This window comes from Culex pipiens, chromosome 3 (assembly GCF_016801865.2).
Source record: "Culex pipiens pallens isolate TS chromosome 3, TS_CPP_V2, whole genome shotgun sequence".
NCBI lineage: Eukaryota > Metazoa > Arthropoda > Insecta > Diptera > Culicidae > Culex > Culex pipiens.
In genome coordinates this window covers 19,597,401-19,622,339 of record NC_068939.1, presented here as the reverse complement: position 1 = coordinate 19,622,339, position 24,939 = coordinate 19,597,401, and the positions used below count along the sequence as shown (strand labels likewise).

Sequence of the window (24,939 nt, the reverse complement as noted above, 5' to 3'; positions counted from 1 at the left end):
TTTGAAAGGGAAAAGTCTTTCTCTGATTTGATGCTGTTGTCATGGCGAGAAAGGATCGTTCAGCGTGAGCGAATTTCCATTAGTCACTAGTGCTGCTTGAGCACACTCACAGGAGTGACACCTGGTGCCGTTCGCACCAGTTTCGCTAGACATTGAGTAGGATGCAGGGGTTCGAAAACTTCAAAGTTTTAAAAAAATCAGATCTATTTCATTCAGTACTGACGGTAAAGCTTGTAATAATGCCAACTTTACAAATCTCATCACCACAGCAGCTCAGAACTTAATTGAATCCTGAGATTTCCCCCCTCCCCCGGTGGTACTGCACTAATGTAATTACACTTTATCACTCGGGACACAAATCCATCTTCTGTGCGCTCTGCGTGCGGCCAGCCCAGGCCTTACAGATTAGTTGCCAGGGAAACCTCCCGAATGACGACGCAGATGCACAGTCCCCAAGGAGCGGAGCCTCGGCACTTTTGTGGCACGTCATCACCCTGAAAGCAGGCAACCTGTTAAGATGAAGACCTGGAGACGGACCATGAGCTGGGAAAACCAACGCAGGTGAACATAATCCAAAAATCGATACCTTGGTTGTAGTCTTACGGAGGAGAACAGTAAAGGTTTGGCCACCAGGAATGTAGAAAGAGGGATTTGGGAAGTTTGCCGTGAAGACCGGGTTACGACCTCGTAACTCTATACACATCGATAAGAGGCTGTACTTTTATTACATCGGTGTCCCTTCTGATGAACCGACACCCGGATGAAAGAATAGGACAAGCGAACCATGGTTAAGGCTAATCCATGAGAAGTATGGCAAAGTTTTTTTAATTAAAAAAAATGAAGTAAGATTACATACTCGAACAAATATTCAATAAATATCCAATAATTTGTACAAATTAAATGTAATAAATGTCACCACAAAACACACCGCGCAGCCACAAGCTTCAAAGGATGGCCCAATGGGTGGGTGCGTTAAGTAAGAAAAACTTTTCCCATATTTCATCTCGTTATTTAATCTCTTACTCGGAGCAGCACGTGGCCAACCCGGATGGACCCAAGGGTAGCTTCACGTGCGCCACGCAAAAGCTCGGAGCTGCACTGAGGGGACGAAGGTGGGAAGCCTGTTACTCGACGACCAAAATTAATTAGATTGCATATCTGAGCGATGTTTACATTTGAGCCCAGGATGATGATGATGATTGAGTTATACTTGGGAACAACATGAAAAGGTGGGCTGTGAGGCTTACCCACGTGTGTCAACATGGAAATTTGCTTCAAGTCCAGTTGTGATGTGCTTGTTGCAGAATTGCCCCAGGTGTGCCTTAATGACTAGTCAGACTAGTGCAGAAACTATTGGATATGACAAGCCTATGGATCTCCTTGACCTTTCATCAAGAATTATCTTTTAAGATTGTTTTGGAAACATCTCTTGGTAAACTTTTTGCTACGGTGTATTTTATAACATCTCAATCGTACAAATTGAAAAAGTTAGTGATAGCTTTTTAATGCATGCAGCCTAAGCATTTTAGATGGAGGGCGGTGGATTAAAAAAAGAACTAAAGAATTACCTATATTTATTCAGAAACGTATTTTTTCTGAAAAAGCCTATACATATTAAGATATTTCTCAATTCTGCTTCAACAAAACTTGAATTTTCTAATTATGAAGCTAATTTTAACAATTCTTAGAGTAAATATGTGCACATAACCCTAAATTGAAGTTTGTTTTTCAAATCGTAATCATTTTCAAAGAGAAAATCATGACACTAATCAAGGAAGTTGTTGTCTTCTTGTTCCAAAATTGTTGAACTTACGGACTCAATCCTGGAATGATTTAATAATAAAATTTGAAAAAATGTTGTCAAGCTTTATGGAAATTGTAGCTTAGGGCATGAATTAAAAATTATGTTGATAGCTCCCGTAGTTTTGAAGATAATAAAACGTCTGTAACAAAAATCAGGGTGCAAAAGCTCTGGTTGATGTGTACCGTTAATTCATGGAGCATGTTTTTTTAGGAATTTGTTTTTATTATTTGATTTTATGTGTTTGTCTAATTTTATTGTTGGTATTCCTTGTTAAGATGATACCGATGCAAATATTTTTCAAAGTTTTTGTCCTTCGGATCTGGCCGGTGTCGAGGAGGTTTCAGTTTTGTTCGTATTTGGCTGTTCAGTAATTAAACTAAATATCCCCCCCCCCCCCCTTAACTCAACATATTTCCCAATCCCAACAGTGATGTGCAGGAACATAAACAGACGGTTTACACATAGGACAAAACAAAACTTGGCAAACGGTTGTTACTTTAATTCGACGGACTGAACAGCCAAATACGAAGAAAAATTTAATAATTCGTCGCCATCGTGCTAACTTGTCGTACGTGCATTTTGGGCCAAATTGAGTTAAGAACGCCATTTTGTGCAGCTCACAATGCCTCACCTTTTGACCTTCACAGATCCCCAAAATTCGATTTCAATCCTGAGATATTCAACAAAAACCGAAAAAACTCCGTGCATTTTTGTCACATTACATATGAAAGTAGTTTCAATCTTGTCGTGCTATCTTGTCACTCCATGAAAAATGATGTAAGTGCGACAAAAGGCCAAAGGGATTTCAGGCCAAGAAAGTCAGGATGCGTTTGTCGCACGTACAAGCTAGACTACCGTAAACATTTGTAATTATAACTCAGGACTCCAGAAACCAACTTCAACCAAACTTTGGGACAATGCACAGAATGGTGAGCCAAGCAAAACGTGTTTGTTATTGTTTACATTGCGTGCTCTCGTTTTTGAATATTCAAGGTCAAACATTAAAACGCGTTTTTCTCGAAACGTCAAAATGGCGGGTGCGACAAGATAGCACGACGACGTCGAATTGTACACAGAAAAAAAAATCATGGTAATATTACATCTGGGAAGGGGTACATCTTTTATGTCAGAAAAAAGGTGTAATTTTACCTTTGGAAATGTGTAATTTTACCACTTTTCTGGTGTAATGTCACTTTTTTAGTTTAAATTGAGATAAAATTACATCATAAAAGAGGTAATATTCAACCTTCCAAAATTACAGCTTCCAAATTTACATTATTTTTTTCTGTGTAATGACAAGCCATAGTCTCAACATTTTAAAGCAAAAAGTGTTTTAAAATGCATTTAAAACTAGTTAAGTTGTTTTTCAACAATAAGTATTTTAAAAATTTAAGAATTGACGAAAAGTATGTTATGGTCTAAACAACAATAAAACAATAATCCTTAAATATTAAAAATTTAGATGTTAAGTGGTAAAATTAAAATAAAAATGGAATTGGTGAGCCATGGAGTATTTGCTAAATATAAATCCCGTCATCCCGTCTTAAGGTGAAACCGTCTATCATATTCGTGGGAAATTAACCCTCTACAACCCAAACCCGCCATAAGACGGGCTTCGATTTAAAAAATCGCCGAAAATCCATCTTTCAACCAATTTTTGATGTTTAAAACGCAATGGAAAGAAATACTCGTACAATGTTTTGAAAAATTAAATTTTTTAGGGGTCAATTTTGTTTGTGTTTTTTTAACTATCATTTCCTATATTTTAGGTAAAAAAAAGTATGCAGTAATTTTTGTTGTGCCCCAGACTCTATCCCTACGCATTTATTTACAATTTAAATAATAACGGTGCCATTTTTAAGCCGAAAATTTGAAAAACATGCAAAAAAAAATCAAAAAGTGACTGTAAAAACATGAAAAAAATAGATAGGCAAAATGTAATGATAGGAGGTGGTAGAATAGGCCAAATACTACCAAAAACAAACATGAACTAATCAAGGTAAATGCAAAATTTAACATAAAAAATGAAACAAGAAAAACATAAAACAAGAGAAGTAAAGTTTTTCGTAGAACAAAAGTTGCTCAAAATGACCTCCTAAACACGGAAAAATAAAAATTTTGGAAAAAAATTGGGCAGTTGAGGGTTAATAGTCACTCCAGAATGTTCTGTTATTAATTCAGATTAGCAAAATTCTGCTTTAAAGGAATCAGGTTAGGCAGAAGGTTATTTATTACCTAACTTATTTAAAAAAATGGATAACGTGACTATTTTCAAAAAAAAACCTAAGAATTTCTTTAACTTGATTGATTTGATTTAACATCGAAAAATGAAGTTGAAAATTTGTTGTGACCAATGTTCGATTTTTTGAAAAAATCAGTATTGATTCAAAAATCCATAACTCGGTCAAAGATTTGGTGTCGGTTCTGGAAATTTCTGAAAAGTTTGGCATTTAATGTTCCCTAAAACCCAGAAAAAAGTGGTTTTTAGAAAAAGGGTAATTCTCCGCCAACTCACACAGCAGTTGCCCCGACCCCTCTTCGATTTGCGTGAAACTTTGTCCTAAGGGGTAACTTTTGTCCCTGATCACGAATCCGAGGTCCGTTTTTTGATATCTCGTGACGGAGGGGCGGTACGACCCCTTCCATTTTTGAACATGCGAAAAAAGAGGTGTTTTTCAACAATTTGCAGCCTGAAACGGTGATGAGATAGAAATTTGGTGTCAAAGGGACTTTTATGTAAAATTAGACCCCCGATTTGATGGCGTACTCAGAATTCCGAATAAACGTATTTTTCATCGAAAAAAACACTAAAAAAGTTTTAAATTTTTTTGGAACATGTCATTTTATGGGAAATGTAATGTACTTTTCGAATCTACATTGACCCAGGAGGGTCATTTTTTCATTTAGAACAAAAATTTTCATTTTAAAATTTCGTGTTTTTTCTTACTTTGCAGGGTTATTTTTTAGAGTGTAACAATGTTCCACAAAGTTGTAGAACAGACAATTACAAAAGTTTTGATATGAGGGGTTTGCTTATAAACATCACGAGTTATCGCGATTTTACGAAAAAAAGTTTTGAAAAAGTTGGTCGTCATCGATCATGGCCGTTTATGGTCACCCGCGAGTCGCGACACACACACGGACGACGAAACAAAGAGAAACGCAAAAAGTAACTTCTTCAAAACTTTTTTCGTAAAATCGCGATAGCTCATGATGTTTATAAGCAAACCCCTTATGTCTATATATTAAGATTTTTGTAATAGTCTGCTCTACAACTTTGTAGAACATTGTTACACTCTAAATAATAACCCTGCAAAGTTAGAAAAAACACGAAATTTTGAAATGAAAAATTTTGTTCTAAATGAAAAAAATGACCCTTGTAGATTCGAAAAGTACATTAAATTTTTCATAAAATGACATGTTCCAAAATTTTTTACAGTCGAGTAACGGAAAATGAGAGAATTTTGTTTTTTTTTTCGGAATTCTGAGTACGTCATCAAATTGGGCGTCTAATTTTACATAAAAGTCCCTATGACACCAAATTTCTATCTCATCACCGTTTCAGGCTGCAAATTATTGAAAAACACCTCTTTTTTCGCATGTTCAAAAATGGAAGGGGTCGTACCGCCCCTCCGTCACGAGATATCAAAAAACGGACCTCGGATTCGTGATCAGGGACAAAAGTTACCCCTTAGGACAAAGTTTCACGCAAATCGAAGAGGGGTCGGGGCAACTTTTTCCAATTTCGTGTGATTTGGTAGAGTACAAAAAACTCACGACAAACACAGAACAAATAGTAATAGCACACTGATTCTTAGTGATCCAGTGAAAAATAAAAGCCGAAACGTCGGTAACGAAGGGAAACGATTGTTACTTTTATTCGACGGACTGAACAGCCAAATACGAAGAAAAATTTAATAATTGTAATGACAAGCCATAGTCTCAACATTTTAAAGCAAAAAGTGTTTTAAAATGCATTTTACACTAGTTAAGTTGTTTTTCAACAATTAGTATTTTAAAAATGTTTAAAAATTTTAAAAGAACTGACGAAAAGTTTGCAACAGTAAAACAATAATCCTCAAATATTCAAGTTTTAGATATTTAGTGTTATAATTAAAATAAAAATGGAATTGGTGAGCCATGAAGTATTTGCTAAATATAAATCCCGTCATTGGTGCTCATCTTCGTGGGAAATTAACCCTCTACAACCCAAACTTGCCTTAAGACGGGCTTTGATTGAAAAAATCGCCGAAAATCCATCTTTCAACCAATTTTTGATCTTAAAAACGCATTGGAAAGAAGAACTCGTAAAATTAATGAAAATTTAAGGGTTAGAAGTTTGACTTGTTTTATGAGACTTTGCCAATGTTTTGAAAAAAAAAAAAAACATTTTTTTAGGGTCAACATTGTTTGTGTTTTTTTTAACTATCATTTCCTAATATTTTGGATAAAAAGAAGTATGCAGTAATTTTTGTTGTGTCCCAGACTAAACCTCTACGCATTTAATCAAAATTTAAATAATAATGGTGCCATTTTATAGCAGAAAAGCAGAAAATGTAATGATAGGAGGTGGTAGAATAGGCCAAATACTACTTAAAACAAACATGAACTAATCAAGATAAAGACGAATTTAAACATTAAAAATTAAAACAAGAAAAACATTAAACAAGAGAAGTAAAATTTTTCGTAGAACAAAAGTTGCTCAAAATAACCTCCTGAACACGGAAAAATAAAAATTCAGGAAAAAAAATTGGGCTGTTGAGGGTTGATAGTCACTCCAGAATTTTCTGTTTTTAATTCAGATTAGCGAAATTCTGCTCTTAAGGAATCAGCTTATGCAGAAGGTTATTACCGAACTTATTTAAAAAAAAAAGAAAACGTGACTATTTTCAAAAAAAAAAACCTAAAAATTTCTTTAACTTGATTGATTTGATTTTACATCGAAAAATAAATTTGAAAATTTGTTGAGACCCATGTTCGATTTTTTGAAAAAATCAGTATTGATTCAAAAATCCATAACTCGGTCAAAGATTTGGTGTCGTGTTCTGTAAAGTTTGGCATTTAATGTCCCCTAAAACCCAGAAAAAGTGTTTACTTAGAAAAAGTGAAATTAAAAATCATCAAAAAAAAATTTACCGTTTATCATTTTTTTTCAGTAAAGTTCTTATCCATTCCTAGAACTTTGCCGAAGACACCAAATTGATCGAAAAATTTCTTCAAAAGGTACAGATTTTTGAATTTTCATATATTATTTTTGTATGGAGAGTTACCAAATGTGCATGGAAAATTATATGAACAAACTAATGATGCAATATGGATTCTTAGGGAATACCGAAGGCACAAAAAAAAAGTTTCAGCGGGATTGAAAAATACAAAAAAATTGAATGACCAAAATCTCAGAGGATTGCTCTTCTACATCCGCATTAAAAAAAAACATGAACAAATCTGTCACCAGAAAAAAAATCAGAAATTTGGCAAGCCACTTTCAAACCCATTTTTTTTTAAAGAGTTCAACTATTTTTTAATAACGATTAAAAATTGGTTGAAAATGGTTTTTTTACGAATTTTTAGGTCGCTACCCGTCTAGACAGAAAAAAATACAAATTTCTTAGGAATTTGTTCGATTCGAGCTTGGGATTCTCACGGTTTTCAACAGTTTGGCAGACTTGAAGGGACCGTACAGAAACCTCGTGGCCTTGAAAGGTCAAATTAACAAGATTGTCATTTTTTGGTTTTGGGCTGTTTTTTAAACCGCCTTGAGTATTAAAAAACGCCCAAAAAGTAAAAAAAGATTTTTTGCTTATTGGGCATTGAGATGAGATAAAATATTCATCAACACATTCATAAAAAATAAAGATATCAATTGAAAAGAATCCAAATTCCTAAAAGCCAGATTTCGCTACAAACCCAAACAAACACCCTGAAAATATTGCGTTGCATAACTTTGCATATTCTGCCTAACACCCCTCCCAAAGTAGCTGGAACAGACGCCCAAGTCAGCAGAGCCAAACAGCACACCCGCGCGTTCCCTAGTGACACTGATGTATTACGTTTCCTCTGTGCTGCTGCAGACAACCTGTTCCTATTTTTTTTCACCTTTGCATCTGCAATACGTCATAGTACGTACATCTCGTGAGACATTTTTTTTGTAATTTCTCATGCCAAAGAGGAGTGCCTCTCAAATTAGGACATCTGTAATTTGGCGTTGCTTTCCGAAAATACTTTTAACATTTGAAGAAAAAACCTCATTTATTCCTAAATATGGAAAGCTTTCAAAAAATGAGCAAGCTCACATTTCATGTTAAGTGCACCTGCAGCACTATCGTCATCTTCGTCAGCTGGGAGCTTTGAATCCAGGGGAGTTTGGGGTTACAAGGGGGCAGTCCCCCTAAAAAAATGTTTTCTAATATTATCTGAAAATAATTAGGCCAGTTTTGGGTTTTGGGTCAAATTGAGTTAAGAGCGCCATTTTGTGCAGCTCTCAGTGCTAGCTCAATGTTAGTGCGACAACTGGCCAAAGGGATTTCAGGTTAGAACGCCTTTGACACACGTCCATGCCCACTTAGGTACACATTTGTAGTTAAAACTCGGGACTCCGGCATCCAAATTCAACCAAACTTTAGGAAAATTCATAGAACGGTCAGCCAAACAATACATGTGTGTTGTTGTTTGCGCGTTTTCTCGGAACGTCAAAACGCGACGTGCGACGAGTTAGCATGACAATGTCGAAATGCTAATATTCGAGGGTTAGAAAATAAGGTTTCACTGAGATTCCATCAGGTGGCCAATTCAATGTTGCTATGCGTAAGTATTAATTTTTGATAACTTTTGGGATAATGTGGAACCCCACACTCTCCTAAGCCCTTGCCAGTGTTGACGGTTCTAGAACATCGCCGAGCACAGCTGCTTAGCTGCTCAAGTTCTTTTCCGCTGCACTGATTTTGCATCACTTTTCATTCCACTCTAGTTACGTTTTAGGGTGCTTAACGGAGATTACTTTGACAAGATTAAGGTGAAAAATAGTGAGAAAGTGCTCACTAGGCTAATACTCAGGATTTGTTGTGATTTAATGTAAAACTTTTTGTTTGAGCAAAGATTTATTTCTCAGTCAACTTAACACTTATATTCTTATTTATTTTTTTTGTACTAAGAAAAACACTTTTAGCTATTATTTTAAAAAAATTAAGCGAAATTCCGTCGCAGATTTTAGTTGCTTTTTAAATTTATTTTGGAATTTCACACAAAAACACACATACATTGATAACATGAAACCACTATCGACGATGGTGGCGTTCGCTTTTGTCACACAGAGACACACGTTTTATCACGAAGCCAATAAAAAACGTTCGTTCCATCGCGGTTGTTGTGCTCTCGTGTATGTGTGACACATGCAAACCAGTCGGCGTGGATGTGGATTCACGAAAATAATAAATTAAATAAATAAGGTACGAAAGACGAACGCGGCAGTCACGACGAGCCGTGCAAAATGCGGTACCGTAAGGGGACTCTATGTTGGACAGTTTTTACTCTTTTAAAGTGTTAAAAATAACATTTTCAGTATTTTAATTTTGAAAAAAATTAAAAAATTACAGAAAACACCTAATAAATATCACCGAATTAAATCAAATTTGACAAAAATGTACTTTTTCCCACATTTAGTTTTTGATCGATCCATCCGGCAATCGCCCTTCCACGGTAGTGGCGGCATGTTTTACGACCGAGCCAACGTATTTAAATTTCAATCAGTTTCCTACCGACACAAACCAAAGCGCACCATTTTATGCTTTTCGGTGGGCCTTATCTGAACGCCGCCGCCCCCTTCCCCCACCCTCTCTCTTACTCCCCCTCTCTGTCTGTCGCTTGTCCATTTGGCACAGGAAGCAATCTTCGCCCGAGAGAGTCACCTTTCTTTAATGTTTGTTTGTTGTTGTTGTCTGTTATCATTCATTTAGTCGCTTGACTTAAAGAGTTCAGAGACAAATGGACCTGGTCGTTTAATATCAGTGAAATTAAGATTTTGTTTTTAAAATAAGGTCAGTTTTTTATTTAGTGAAATTGTTAATAATTGTCACTGAAATTAATCATGATGTCAACTCTACTTGTCTATAATGTTCCGTCTTCCCTTCGGGGTTTGGGTATCTCACTTTCGGACGGTTACAGGTTGAAAACGATCCGAGGCCGTTGGGCAACAGTCTCCAAGCGTTCCCGCTTCCCCAGAGCAAACAACAACGGGGACAAGTGGCCATCACTCATAATAACAATCATTGTCCATAATTTAATTTGATTGTATAATAATGGATGGATATGGCCGGGTGGGACACTCCAGCACCGTCCATCCCGGGTGGTCAATATCGGCAGGGCGAAAGGTCAAGTGGTTTTTTGACATGTTTATCTTGTCATTTCTACAAGGACACGCTGGGGAAACTCCCGGAAAATGCGCGAAACCAGCCCAAAAGTTGCATCATTAGTTTGTCCATATAATTTTCCATACAAATTTGGCAGCTGTCCATACAAAAATGATATATGAAAATTCAAAAACCTGTATCTTTTGAAGGAATTTTTGATCGATTTGGTGTCTTCGGCAAAGTTGTAGGTATCGATAAGGACTACACTGAAAAAAATGATATAAGGTAATTTTTTTGTGGTTTTTAATTTAACTTTTTGTCACTAAAACTTGATTTGCAAAAAACATTACTTTATTTTATTTTTATTTTTTGATACTGTTTTCCCGGGCAGACGGTAATAACAAAATTCATGCCTTTTCAATAACAAATAATGTTAAAATAACAGAAAGTGTTATGGAATCTTCTTGAAAAATCCATTTTTGCATAAGGGTATAATAACAGTTTATGTTATCATAACAAAATTTGTTATTAGTCTGATATTGATTGAATGCCAAAACAACCTTGGAATAACATTTTTTGTTATGGAAGAATACCTCCAACTGTTATTGGGATGATCGGATTAGTTGTTAAAAAAACAAAAAATAATAACAAAGATTTGTTAGAAAAATAACTGAAAATGTTATTAGTCTGTTATTACAATAACAACCCAATAACAAAAAAATCATAACGGCGAATAACAAATCTTGTTATAAATAACTTAAAATGTTATTGGCCTAGTATTTTCAAATATCAAAAAATGTTATTCCCAAGTTATTTCCGTCTGCTCGGGTTAGGGGACATCGAATGCCAACCTTTCAGAAATTTCCAAAGTGGGCAAAAATTCTCTGACAGAGTTGAATTGACTTTTCAGAAATTTCCAGAGTGGGCGCAAAATCTCTGACCGAGTTGAATTGAATTGAACTATTTAAAAAAAAATCGAAATTTTGCTGGCAATTTTTTTTTTCATTTTTCAATGTAAAATCAAATTTGCAATCAAAAAGTACGCAAGTAAAATTTGTTTCAAGTTTAAGCCACTTTTAGGTTACTTTTTTTAAAATAGTCGCAGTTGTTCATTTATTAAAAAAATTTGAGAAAAATATTACTGAAATGATAAGAAATTTTTTTAAATTTTGCTTTTCTGAAATTGAAAATCACCAACATTTTTTACCGTGTATCATTTTTTTCATTGTTGTTCTCATTCATACCTACAACTTTGCCGATCATTTATGGATGGACAGCTGTCAAATTTGTATGGTAAGTTATATAGACAAACTATTGATGCAAAATGGCTTTTTAGGGCATACCAAAGGCAACAACAAAGTTTCATCCGGATTAAAAAATACAAAGCAATCGAATGACCGAAATCTCAGGGATTTGTTCACTTGTATCGTAAAGAAATACTTTTCAAGATCATTTTGATTTTTGACACGGCAAAGTTAAATAAGAGTGATCCTTTCAGCACTCCCCGAGCAGACGGAAATAACGTGAGAATAACTTTTTTTGTTATTTGAAAATACTGTGTGTGTGTGTGCAACCAACCAAACGGGACCACGCGGTCGCTTCTTACAAATTGAGTTGTTTCCATGTATTTTAAGATCTACACATTCTATACATGCAAATAACTCGCATAGGCATTTGGAAGGTGTTAGCTCTGCCGAGCTTCGGTGACCCATTTCAACGCTGGCTAGCCGAGCGCGAGGTACTTCAGCTTTATCGACAAGCCCCGCCCTGAAGAACGTTTGCACCAATCGGGTTCAAAAGTTATTTAGAACTTCCGAACCCTTGTCAAATGGACAAGGACCCAGCGCGTATATAGTTGATAGCAACAGTATTCCTATTTCCAGTCATCGCTCACCAAGTCGTCATGGCCTAGTGGTTAGCATTTTTGCTTACCAATTCAAAGGACGGGGGATCGACCCCGACTCGATCGACTTTGATTTTTCGTTCATGTTCAGAGTTTCAAGATTTATATTTCCTATACTTTCTCGTTAGGAGCAGATGGGATTCGAACCCAGGACCATTCGCATACAAAGCGAACACCGTAACCAGTCAGCCACGGCCGCTCCTTTTTTTTTGTTATTTGAAAATACTAGGCCAATAACATTTTATGTTATTTATAACAAGATTTGTTATTCGCCGTTATGATTTTTTTGTTATTGGATTGTTATTGTAATAACAGACTAATAACATTTTGCGTTATTCTTCGAACAAATCTTTGTTAATCTTTTTTGTTATTTTAACAACTAATCCGATCATCCCAATAACAGTTAGAGTTATTCTTCCATAACAAAAAATGTTATTCCCAAGTTGTTTTGACTTTCAACCAATATCAAATCAATAACAAATTTGGTTATGATAACATAAACTGTTATTAGGCTCTTATGCAAAAATGGATTTTGCAAGAATATTCCATAACATTTTTTGTTATTTTAACAGTATTTGTTATTGAAATGGCATGAATTTTGTTATTACCGTCTGCCCGGGTCATTTTATTAATTCAACTCAGCCGAGCCTCGTTGGATAAATGCATGGGTCGTGCTGAAAAAATCTTCTTTTGTAATTTATTGCACAAAATATTATTTCGACGCTATCTTGCTATCTTGTCGCACAACGCCTTTTGACGTTTCGAGAAAAACGCGTTTTAATGTTTGACCTTGAATATAAAAAATTAAAAGCGCGCATTGTAAACATTAACAAACACGTTTTGTTTGGCTGACTATTGCGCGCATTGTCCCGAAGTTTGGTTGAATTTGGTTGCCAAAGTCTCAAGTTATAATTACACATGTTTACGTAAGTCGGGCTTGTACGTGTGTCAAACGCGTTCGGGCTAGAGCGTAAAATTTCCCGGGAATTCCCGAAATTTCAGATAATGTTTACATTTTCTCAACGTTTTTGCACCTGTGTTGTGAAAATGTACAGGCAAATAAAATAAAATAAAATAAAATGAAAGAGCTTAATTTGAATTCATTCAATTTGATTTACTCTTCAGCTCGTCTGAAAATTTCAAGTCAAGGTTTATTTATAATAATATAATGTACGATATTTTGAAATGAAATTAAACGATTAGAATTTTTTAAATTTTTTTTAAGAAAATTTATTTTATGATATTTTAAAACAAGGTTAGGAGTTAATTTTCGCCAAGATCAAAATTGAGGGTTTTTTCTAGTTTTTTAACAAGACCAAAAAGAACGAAAATTCAATTTATATCTTTAAATATCACAAAGAGGGTTGTGCATGAAGAATAAATTCAATTTGGTAAATAGTATTCGAGAAATCATAGTTTCAAGCAAAAAATTATGGAACACTGGATCTTCAAGTACGTTAGAGGGGTAAGTATTAGAATGTAACAAAAATGACTTTTTGGCGAGCATTCAGGGGTTTGTTCCGGTGGGCATACTAAGCCCAAATCCCGAATATGAGCTCGATTGGACGTAACAGGAGCTGGCGCTCTGCCCTTCAAGTTTAAATGGGATTTAACCCGTAAAAAAGATTTTTTCAAAAATGTCAATTTTTGAGGCATTTCGGCCACTGAAGCGTTTACCAAAAACATCACTGGCATGTAGGCCAGATCCTTGCGCATCTTTTGGTATATATGACATTGAAGCTTGGAGCACCCTGAAGCTCGGTACAGACCTTCAAAGTTTGGCATTTTTTCGAAAAATCGGTCCCAGCAAAATCAAATGGCGTCTCGGGCGTCGCGAGACGCGACGCATATCTTTTTTGCCGGGGCCGGATTTTTGAAAAAATGCCAAACTTTGAAGGTCTGTTCCGAGCTCCAGGGTGCTCCAAACTTCAATGTTATATATACCAAAAGATGCGCAAGGATCTGGCCTACATGCCAGTGATGTTTTTGGTAAACGCTTCAGTGGCCGAAATGCCTCAAAAATTGACATTTTTGAAAAAATCTTTTTTTACGGGTTAAATCCCATTTAAACATGAAGGGCAGAGCGCCAGCTCCTGTTACGTCCAATCGAGCTCATATTCGGGATTTGGGCTCAGTATGCCCACCGGAACAAACCCCTGAATGCCCGCCAAAAAGTCATTTTTGTTACACTCTAGTAAGTATGCAAAATGTAAGCCTTATTCTGTAATGATGTTAATTTTACGTATAAGTTAGAATTTTTTTAACTTTAGTCTTTTAAATAGTGAATGAAATCAGAATAAAAATATTTAAAAAAAATATTTCGAAGTATATAAAATGTGCCCCAAGAATGCACAAATATTAAAAAAACTCAATCAAAATATTCGAAAATTTTAAGTTGTGGTTTATTAAAGTATTGTTTAAAGTAAAAAAGGTAAATTCAATGTTTATCATTCGTTCGAGATTTGAAACCAGTAGAAGATATTTGTCATGAAAAATATAATTTTTTATTCTCTGAAACTGGTCACAGAAACAAATTTAAAGGCAATTTATGGTTGTGGCATATGCATTCATTTTCCAACAACAAGATTTAAAAAATTAACTTTGCAACAAAATTAATATATATCATATTTTGTTATAATTTCTACCCGATCTTGATCGACTTATTATAAAATAAGATAATAATTAATGTTTTTTTGGAGTTGTATGAGTTCTATTAGCAGTTAAGCAGTCATTCCGCAAATTCATATTGACCATTAAAATTACTGTCTTATACAATTTTGATGCTTAAATATTAATCAGAAGCAGAATCAGAATAATTTTCAATATATTTTGAATTTCCCGGGAATTTTTTTTAAAATTTCCCGTTTCCCGGGAATTTTGTAACCTCGGGAAATTGGACGCTCTAGTTCTGACCTGAAGTTCCTTTCGTCAGTTGTCGTACTTACAGCAGTTTTCAGGGTGTGTCAAGATAGCACGACAAGATTGAAACTTCCTTCATATGAAGAGTGACAACAATGCAAGGAGTTTTTTTCGACTTCTATTAAATAACTCAGGATCGAAATCGAATTTTAAGGATCTGTGAAGGGCAAAAAGTTAGGCATTGTAAGCTGCACAAAATGGCGTTTTGACTAATTTTGGCCCAAAATACACATACGACAAGATAGCACGACAACGACGATAATCTCAATTTGACGCTTGCGTCACTTAGAAATTGTGTAGCTTACCGCAGTTCATGTTTACAAAAAATCTTGAATTCATTTTTCCAATGTCACCCCGGTTTACGGTAGTTTAAACTGAAGTACTTCCCATTAACTTTTGTTACAAATTTGTTCCTGCAGTGCTACAATTTTCCGAGGTTTTCTCGACACACTCATGCAAAAGGTAAACATCAAGCTGAGCGGGAAGGAAAGTGCGTGCTTCATCGGGTTCAACATGCACGCACACTCTCCCTAAGGGCATGTTTTATGTGCTATAAAATGTTCATGCGATTTGGTTCGGTTTTATGAACATTGCCAATCATACGGCATACGAATATGGTTGAAATGTTCATGGATTAGTAGTTTTGGGTGTTGGTTTGATTTCACTACCGTAAAAATCACGCTTTTATTAATACAAATCTGTTGAGGCATAACGTATCAAAAAACGAATTGAACAAAAATGTTCAAAACCTTAAAGTTTCCAATTTATATTAAAAAAAAAGAAAATTGCGGTGTAAATTTAAAATAGTTAATATTTATAATCGAATGTAAATATTTATTTTTGTTTCAAATGTCAGTCAAAGTTTTCACAGCTCTCTCCAGCATAGTTTTCACTTCTGCTGGTTTTTCTTTTCATAACAAGTTCCAGGGCAAGGGCGAGAAAATCGTCCACGGAGGTTTAGGCACAAGTGCGCCGAGGCCGAGATAGGGTAAAAGGTAAATTTATTCACCCCTTGTTTTTGACACTGATGAACTTTCCGCCACCCCTCGCCGTCGTCACGCGTCGCTCGCTCGTTGTCCTTACAGAAGAGGGTGTTGGTGGTGGTGGGATCGGAAGAAAGCCCAAAAAAAAGTGACTAAGCAGTCAGTGGCTCTGTTTTCCGGAGGTGCAGGAAAAGCAGGTGAAATCCACTGAGGGGAGGTTGTGCGAGACAGCAGGAACAGCTGAACCTCGGAAAACAAAACACCCACGCAAATTTTGAGCGCGCGCGCGCATTTCTTTATTGGTCGTTGGTTGTTGGGGAATTGTTCAGTGATGTAAAAATAATTGTAAAAAAAACGACAATGTTTATTGCTTTTAGCGATTAAATATTGTCAAAAATGTTCAATCTGTATGAGTTTACTTGAAGTTTTGTAATATCTAACACAGTTCAATCTTAGTACATATTTAGTATTTAGTATTTCAAGTATATAAAGTATTTAAAGTATTAAAAGTATTAAAAGTATTAAAAGTATTAAAAGTATTAAAAGTATTAAAAGTATTAAAAGTATTAAAAGTATTAAAAGTATTAAAAGTATTAAAAGTATTAAAAGTATTAAAAGTATTAAAAGTATTAAAAGTATTTAAAGTATTTAAAGTATTTAAAGTATTTAAAGTATTTAAAGTATTTAAAGTATTTAAAGTATTTAAAGTATTTAAAGTATTTAAAGTATTTAAAGTATTTAAAGTATTTAAAGTATTTAAAGTATTTAAAGTATTTAAAGTATTTAGAGTATTTAAAGTATTTAAAGTATTTAAAGTATTTAAAGTATTTAAAGTATTTAAAGTATTTAAAGTATTTAAAGTATTTAAAGTATTTAAAGTATTTAAAGTATTTAAAGTATTTAAAGTATTTAAAGTATTTAAAGTATTTAAAGTATTTAAAGTATTTAAAGTATTTAAAGTATTTAAAGTATTTAAAGTATTTAAAGTATTTAAAGTATTTAAAGTATTTAGAGTATTTAAAGTATTTAAAGTATTTAAAGTATTTAAAGTATTTAAAGTATTTAAAGTATTTAAAGTATTTAAAGTATTTAAAGTATTTAAAGTATTTAAAGTATTTAAAGTAATTAAAGTATTTAAAGTATTTATAGTATTTAAAGTATTTAAAGTATTTAAAGTATTTAAAGTATTTAAAGTATTTAAAGTATTTAAAGTATTTAAAGTATTTAAAGTTTTATTTATTACATTTTTTCAGATAAAAACGATTTATAAGCTGTAATTGACCTTCAAAGATTTGATATTAGGTGCCTGATGGAAGTACATGTTGTTCGCCTGTACTTTCAATCTTTTTAAAATAATCGAATTTTTGAAACACAGATTGATGAAAAGGCGTTAGGATTTCAAAAAACTTCGACGCCATCGTGTAGATTGCTGACTTTTTTACTGTTTCAATAAAAAAATTTTGTTCAAAAAAAAAATCAAGCAGTTAATATGATGTTTTGCTCTTCCGAACAAATTTTTGATCTTTAATTGGAAAAAAAAACTCTATAAATGTTAAGAAAATATCAGGGTTGCAAGTTTCACTTATTTTATGTGACATCAAAAATTACATTTTTTCTTGATTCTACTTTAGCTGTGTTTTTCACTAACATTTCCGATATGCTTTGTAAAAATAAGTAAGCAGTTAGTTTTGTTGTATCCCAGGCTATGCCAATTCAAAGACGATGGTATCGTTCAAGAGCAGAAAATGTGAAAAACAAGCTCAAACAAAATACTAGAAAAGTAAAGTTTTTCGTAGAAAAAAAGTTGCTTAAAATAACTTCTCGAACACGGAAAAAAAGAAAACAGGCATTTGAGAGCTACGAATCGTTTGACAACAATAATTGTAATTTTTCCCCACAGCACTGAACCTTTACCACGCAAAACGAAAACAATTTTTCGCCTTTACCTTTCGCAATGTCAAACAATGACTCCTGACGGAGGACTGTCTTCTTTTTTCTGATCCGTTTTTTTTTCGTGTCACAAAATCTGACATTTGGTTTCCGACTGGGCCGCTCTCGGTTTGGCACATGACGGTGCGCGGGGGCGGCAGTTTAAAGGAAACCAGCCCATATTTCCCGGACAAGGGTCCACATCCCGTTGATGTTTAGGGAGGGGAGAAAATTGGATTCCAGAATGACCACGAAACGTCAACTTACCGTGGAAATGCTTCAGGGTGGAACCGAGGAATCGACCAACCGCGATGATGTGCCTCAATTAGATAAATTTCTGGTTGATTGGTTTGCGATTTTTATCCTCGAAACAGGTAGGTTTGAAAATCCTCCTAAACTTGATTTTCTTCGTACTTGCAGTTGTATCCTATCTTCACAATTCGCACTACGTCACACTAACACACACACACACACATGTGCAAACATTGCGTCGGTGGGTGGGTAAATCCTCTCACACCACGAACCGATCACGCACACTTTGGCCCACAGCCTACTTTGCTGCAGACTACACCAACACTTTCCGCTTCCGTGACATTCACGGCCTGCTACACACACCACAACTCTCCACGCACAACACCCAACTCCCTTTTGCGAGCCTACTACGACGCTTGTGTGGTAGTGCCGACTTTCACCCCCAACTCCGTTCTCACAGCTCACCCCTTCTCACGACTCACCCCACCAACACCACCACACCACCAACAGCCTCCCCTTGGTTCCGTTCCGCTGTTTACCTTCCGTTTCTGCTGCTTCTTCTTCTTCTTCCTCCTCCTCCTTCTGTGGGGTTGAGCTTTGCAGCGCACACACGCTCACCCTGGCAAACAAGACACGACACGACTCGGACCGCGATAAGAATGAAACTGACGGCGGTGACTCGCGTCGAGCTTCCGACGACCAACGCGGCAAGTGTCTCTGAACGGTGAGAGAAAGCACGCGCTCTCACTCACGCGCACGACGGCGTGCAGCTTCTTCTTCTTCGGAAAGGATAAGGGGAGGGCGCGGAGCATGCGTGCAGGATCGTGACGTGAGCGGGCGCGAGGATAACCAGGATAACGGAAGGGGTTTGGTTGGTGTCTGTGGAGAGTGACATCAAAGGGGTTGGTGTATTGGGTGAAAACGGAAAATGACACAGTGGGTCGAGATTATAGAAGTATCTAAGCTCGATTTCACGGACTGGCTGGCTGGGTAAAAAATATGTTGTGGTTTGGAATGCCAGTATGAAGCAGTATTAAAATGTTTCGTTGATACAAAAGTCATCTTCTGTAAACACGATTGATGTTTGTCTTAATATTTTTTGTTTCCAAACATTTTTTATATATATAAAACTCATAAATTTTTAAACACATTGGCCAAGGGTTTTGTGTGAAATAGGCCGCTGCAAATATTTTTTTTAAGTTTATGTCCCTAGAATATAACCAAAGTCGAGTAGAGAGCGAAAATGACAAATGTCTAGAAATATTTTCAACGTTTGAATGATGAAAATGTGTTTTAAATACATTTTAAATCAGTCTAGGTATTTTGCAATTTTTTTTTTTCGAAAAAAAGCTATGTATAATCGTAAAGTTTTTTTTTTAATTTCGCAAGAATTCAAATTATTTTTAAACGAAACCTTCTAAGTGTATGATTACACTGACATACACAAATTGACAAAAATGGCATCCCAAAAAAAATGAAATGTGATCAAAACCTTGGTGCTTACCCCTAAAATGATACACAGAAAAAAATCAATTCCCGTAATCGTGAATTAAGTTCACGAATGTGAGATCCACGAAGGAATTTATTCATGAGTATGGTGCATTTGCACCATAAACGTGAATATATTCCTTCGTGGTTCTCATAATCGTGAACTGACTTCACGGTTTCGAGAATTGATTTTTTTTCTGTGTAGATAAGGATATCACGAACAATATTTCCATACAACAAAAAAATCCCAAAAATGGTTTACAATTCGCGCGCTGAGCATGAATGATAAAAGTACCTTTTTCGAGTATTTTTCAAAAATGCACGTAACAAACATACTAAAGTCATTCAAATTTGATCGTCTGGGGCTTCAAGTTGTAGTTCAATGTCGTTTATGACACATTGTGAGAAAAGGTCATATTTTTTCATAAAATGTTATAAAATATATAGTTTAAGATATCCAACATATATGCCTACTTGTTCGTAAGCAGCCAATGATGGGTATTAAATTATCTCATTTTTTTCATACATTTCGAATGAAAACCATTTTTTATTGAAAATGCTCAAAATTTTCACAAAACTTCATATTTAAAAAAAAATACTGAAAATTTAAGTTTATCACAATATGGGTATCAAATGATCGGGATTTTTTCAAACATTTCGAGTGTTATGATTTTTTTAGAAATTACTAACATTTTTCACAAATCAACGTATTTTCGAAAAAAAAACACTCAAAATTTCAGTTTTTTGCAATACGAGTATCAAATGATCGTTTTTTTTATTCTTTTCTAATGTAAAGACAACTTTTTTTTTAAATTCTCAAAATTTTCACGAAAAAATACTCAAAATTTTAGTTTTTTTACGAAATTTTCATCAAATGGTCGGATTTTTTTCATACATTTCGAACGTCATAATTTTTTTTAAGTGCTCAATTTTTCACAAATCTACGTGTTTTCGAAAAAAAAATACTCAAAATTTCAGTTTTTCACTACATGGGTATCAAATGATCGGGAATTTTTCATTCATTTCGGGTTTAAAGAAAACAATTTTTGAAAGCACTCAAAATTTTCACAAACCTACATATTTTCGAAAAAATGTTCCAAATTTCAGTTTTTCACGGGTATTAAATGATCGGAATGGTTTCATACATTTTGAATGTCAAATTTTTTTAACATAAATTTTTTTCCCAAATCTACGTGAATTTTTCATTCATTTCGAATGTGAAGAAAACATTCAAATCATTCACAAAAGTACATTTTTTTGAAAAAATAAAATAAAAAACGTTTCTTAATCCACCATTGGGTGGGTGGTGCCTTCCTCACATTTACAAAGAAATAATGAAAATAAGTTTATGAAAAAAATATATACCTGATACAGACTTTTCCAGAAAACATGCAGTCTCTCATTTGAAGCGATTTGGCAACCAGGCGTTTCGCATCTGGCGCAACTCTCGCACGTAAACAAAAAGACCCGGCTTTTTGAGGTTATGCAAAAAATCACCCTTTTTTGTATCTACAAAAATCTTTTTCTTGGCATTACTTTTTAAATACTTTACTAAACAGAATAAAATTTAATAGGGTCTTAGGGGACCCGAAAAGGAACAGAATAAGGCGGATCCGGCCAAAATCGGTTCAGCCAGTTCTAAGATAATCGTGTGGAAAAAAATCATGTCTACACACATCCCCACAGACATTTGTTCAGAATTTGATTCTGAGTCGATAGGTATACGTGAAGGTATATCTAGGACGTGTATTTAAGAAGTTCATTTTTCGAGTGATTTTATAGCCTTGCCTCAGTGAGGTGAGGAAGGCAAAACTCAAATATTCAGTTATTGCTACCCATATCGTGAAAAACTGAAATTTTGAGTATGTTTTTTTGAATATACGTTGTTTTGTGATTTTTATAATATATCAAAAAATGTTTTTATTTCATTAAAAATGCATGACAAAATTCACATCCTTTGATACCCATATTGTAAAAGAACTGATATTTTAAATACATCTCTTTGTATTCACAGTAATGCATTCCGCAAAAACGCTCAACCAAACCACAATGATATTTTAAGTATTTTTTCAAAAATACGTAGTTTTATGAAAATTAAGAATATTTTCAAAAATTTTATTACATTTACAGTAAATTGCAAAAAAAAAATTGAATATTTTTTCGAGAAACATGGCAAATGAAACAGGAAACATGAAGAAACAGGAAAAATGTGTATTTATGTGAAAATTTTCATGTTATCATAACTGCAATGGATAGATGACCTTATCGCGATTCCAAAACACTGTATTTTTTTATGTTTGCATGCATTTTCATACGATTATAGCCAATGTCTCCCATATAACCCAAATCCCAGCATTTTAAGCATTGGACCGGGAGGCAACTGAACGAATTATAACCGGGGCAGGGCAAAACCGAGGCGTGCAAAACCGGGGCATGACTGTAAGCACTAAAGTGCTTCAAAAGATTGCAAAAATATTGTTTGATCTTGCTGAGTCATAGCTCATCTCATAGCAATCCTCGATAACAAATCAAAACATTTGTTGCTCTTAATAGATGTTTAGGTGGAAACTTGTTTGAACGAAAGGGGGTTAAGGCAAATTTAAAATACAAAAAAGGCGGCTGCCGGAATTTTAGAAAGTTGTTCCCTTTTGGGTGAAAATAATTTCGATTGTTTTGGTTCAAGCTTAACATTAGATAATGTCCAAATAAGCCTGGAGTTTTTTTGAAAAGGTTTAATAAACCAAATTTTCAGTTTTTGCTTTTTGGGTGTTTTTTAATACCCCAGACTCAAGGCGGTTTCAAACACACTCAAAAAGCAGAAACTGAAAATTTGGTTTATTGGAACTCTAAAAAAAACTCGAGAAGTGTGTTCAGCTCTTTTCAAAATTTTCTCAGCTTTTTAGCTCAAGAATGCATATTAAATTTCAGATTTCAATTTTATTTTGAATCTTAAGTTGTTGTCATCTTATTCCAAAATTATCAAACTTACGGACCCAATCCTGCAAGAATCTGATTGTAAAAATAGTCAAAATAACTACGAAGATAGTAAATTAGGGGATGAATAAAAAATTACATCGATAGTTCCCGTAGTTTTGAAGATACTAAAATGTCTGTAACATAAATCTGGGTGCAAAAGCTATGGTTGATGTGTACCGTTAATTTTTTTTTTCAATTTTGTATGATCGATTAACCACAAACAATAATTTAGACATTTTGAAATCAACCATTATAACTCAAATGGTATAAAACCACAAATTTAGATTTTGTCAAATTCGCGCCTTATTTAAAAAATTAAAAATCGATTTTTTATGTGTTTGTATTGTTAAACATGGTACATACATGTTAAAAGAATTTTGAGAAATAATTTTTGAATTCAAATAAATAACTGTAATAAATTGTGTTTGATTAGCTTTGTTTTCTTCGTGATCGCTATTATTGTGGATTGATTTTTTCAAGTAATTTTCTATTTGTTTGTTTTTGTTTCTCGAACAAAACATTCAACTACTCGGGATAAGTTTCGCAACATGAGAAGCTGGTCCACCTTCAATTGGACTGCTCCAGTTTGTTTTTACTTTTGTTTTCGCACACAAATGCCACTGCACATCTCTCGGAGAGGCACCGCACAGAGAGGGAGAGAGACAAATTGTGATAACGAGGAGTCTCGTAAAACGGCAATCATTCTCGTTATGAATGGGTCCGATTGTGGGTGAACAAGTGAATAATGTTCGTGTGCTTACAGCTGTTTTTGAATGCACAGCAAAAAACGGTTGGTAAATCTTAGGTTTATATATTTTTTTAATGAATTGTGTTTTGTCAGTATTTATTATTATTTTATTTTTAAAGAGATTTAGTTTCAAACAGCAGCGGCGAGTACGTCGGCCTGGGCCAGGAATTCCCGAACAATCTAGCAGATGCTGAGAATCAACATATTTTTGGACACCAGCAAGCGATATCTTCTTTTTTTTTCTTGTTTCTTATTTCTTGTTTCATTTTACTCTCTATTTATTTTCATTTTCATATTTGTTTATTGTTTGGTCCAACTGGTGGAAGCGGTGGTGGTAATTGAGCTAATGTTTTGGTGGTGGTTACGGTGGTGGAATCTTTGGTGGTGGGACATTTGGTGGTGGTACAGACTTATCAATCTTATCAATTTACTAACATTGAGTCCAAAACCTCCCTACAAACATCTATACCACTAGGTGACGTAGAGATCTCTGCGCATTCTAGATAGATGTTTACTAACTTACCTTCCCATCCCCGAGGTTAGCAAGGTACCGGCCAGGAGCCCCTTATCTTACTGGATAGTATTACACACTCATCTAAAGATGAAAACATGGTATCTCCTGTGTTGGAATATTATAACCGGATGAGAGTCTAGTGCTATCATACGTTTAATTACAGTTAAACAGCAAGATAAGCGTTGTGCAGCCATCCGGAATTGTGCGACCTTTACTGCTAATGCTAATGCTAATGCTAAAATTTAGTTTCAAACAGCACATTTATTCCAATTTGTTTTCAAGATTTTTTTTCCACTTTAAGAGAACCTGCAAACATGCGCACAACAGTTCCAGTTCGGTAGTTTTTGAGCAGTTCGTGATACTTCGTTTGAGTTTCTCTTCTCTCACAAGTATTGATTTCCGGCCTTTTAGTTTGGTTTGCACATTATGTTATGATTTCGTGAAAATAATATGAAAATTATTATCAAATATTTGTAATATTTTAACAAACGATAAAATAAAAAATAAATTTATAAGTTATTGATAAGTTTCGCCCTTCCGAAACGCTTCAGCAGCAGTTCATACCAACTTGTCGCACCAGACATAAAGACACTCACGAAAAACAAGTCTAAATGGAATGTTGTTTCGCTTATCAGCTGGCGTAATGAAACCACTTTGTGAATGAGCCGTCGTCCGCGTCTCACACGTGTGATTGTAGGTGGTCAGCAGTCAAGCATTCACAAAGAATGCGTCGGGCAAATTTGGGCAATGGCGTCATGCGTGCAGTATAGCGTCTTCGGTCAGATTCTTGTCATTTATTGGTGACGGAATGCGAAAATTTAGTCATTGCTTTTAGTTTGTTTTTACTGTTCGTAATAGTAATTGAAGTTACTTGAAATGATGATTCAAATAAGTAAGTCGGACAAATTTATAAGTTTTAATATAAACTCACCATTGAATATTTACAATCTTTTTGAGTGTGTACAACGCTGCCTGTAAATTGTCTGTACCATTATTGTGGGTTGATATCAGCGCCGTACCTAGGGGTTGGTCAGCCCTTGGGGGCGCCAGAATCAATGATTGTACAAAATATCCATTT

General features: G+C 34.7%; 2 protein-coding genes across 9 annotated transcripts in view; both read right to left on the bottom strand.

The window, feature by feature from the left end:
* The window catches only part of LOC120422922 (kazrin-like), a 225,603-nt gene extending 206,775 nt beyond the window's left edge, over window positions 1–18,828 (bottom strand). For 3 of the 8 annotated variants that reach the window (XM_052710456.1, XM_039586499.2, XM_039586497.2), the window contains exon 1: window positions 18,675–18,827. The gene's annotated coding sequence lies outside the window, so the exon portion shown is untranslated. Of the gene's footprint in view, window positions 1–18,150; window positions 18,584–18,674 lie in introns of those variants that run through there. The other 5 variants (XM_039586501.2, XM_039586502.2, XM_052710457.1 and 2 more) reach the window with 3 other exon arrangements.
* The window catches only part of LOC120412866 (60S ribosomal protein L28), a 510,937-nt gene that overhangs the window by 355,787 nt on the left and 130,211 nt on the right, over window positions 1–24,939 (bottom strand). The window lies entirely within an intron of this gene.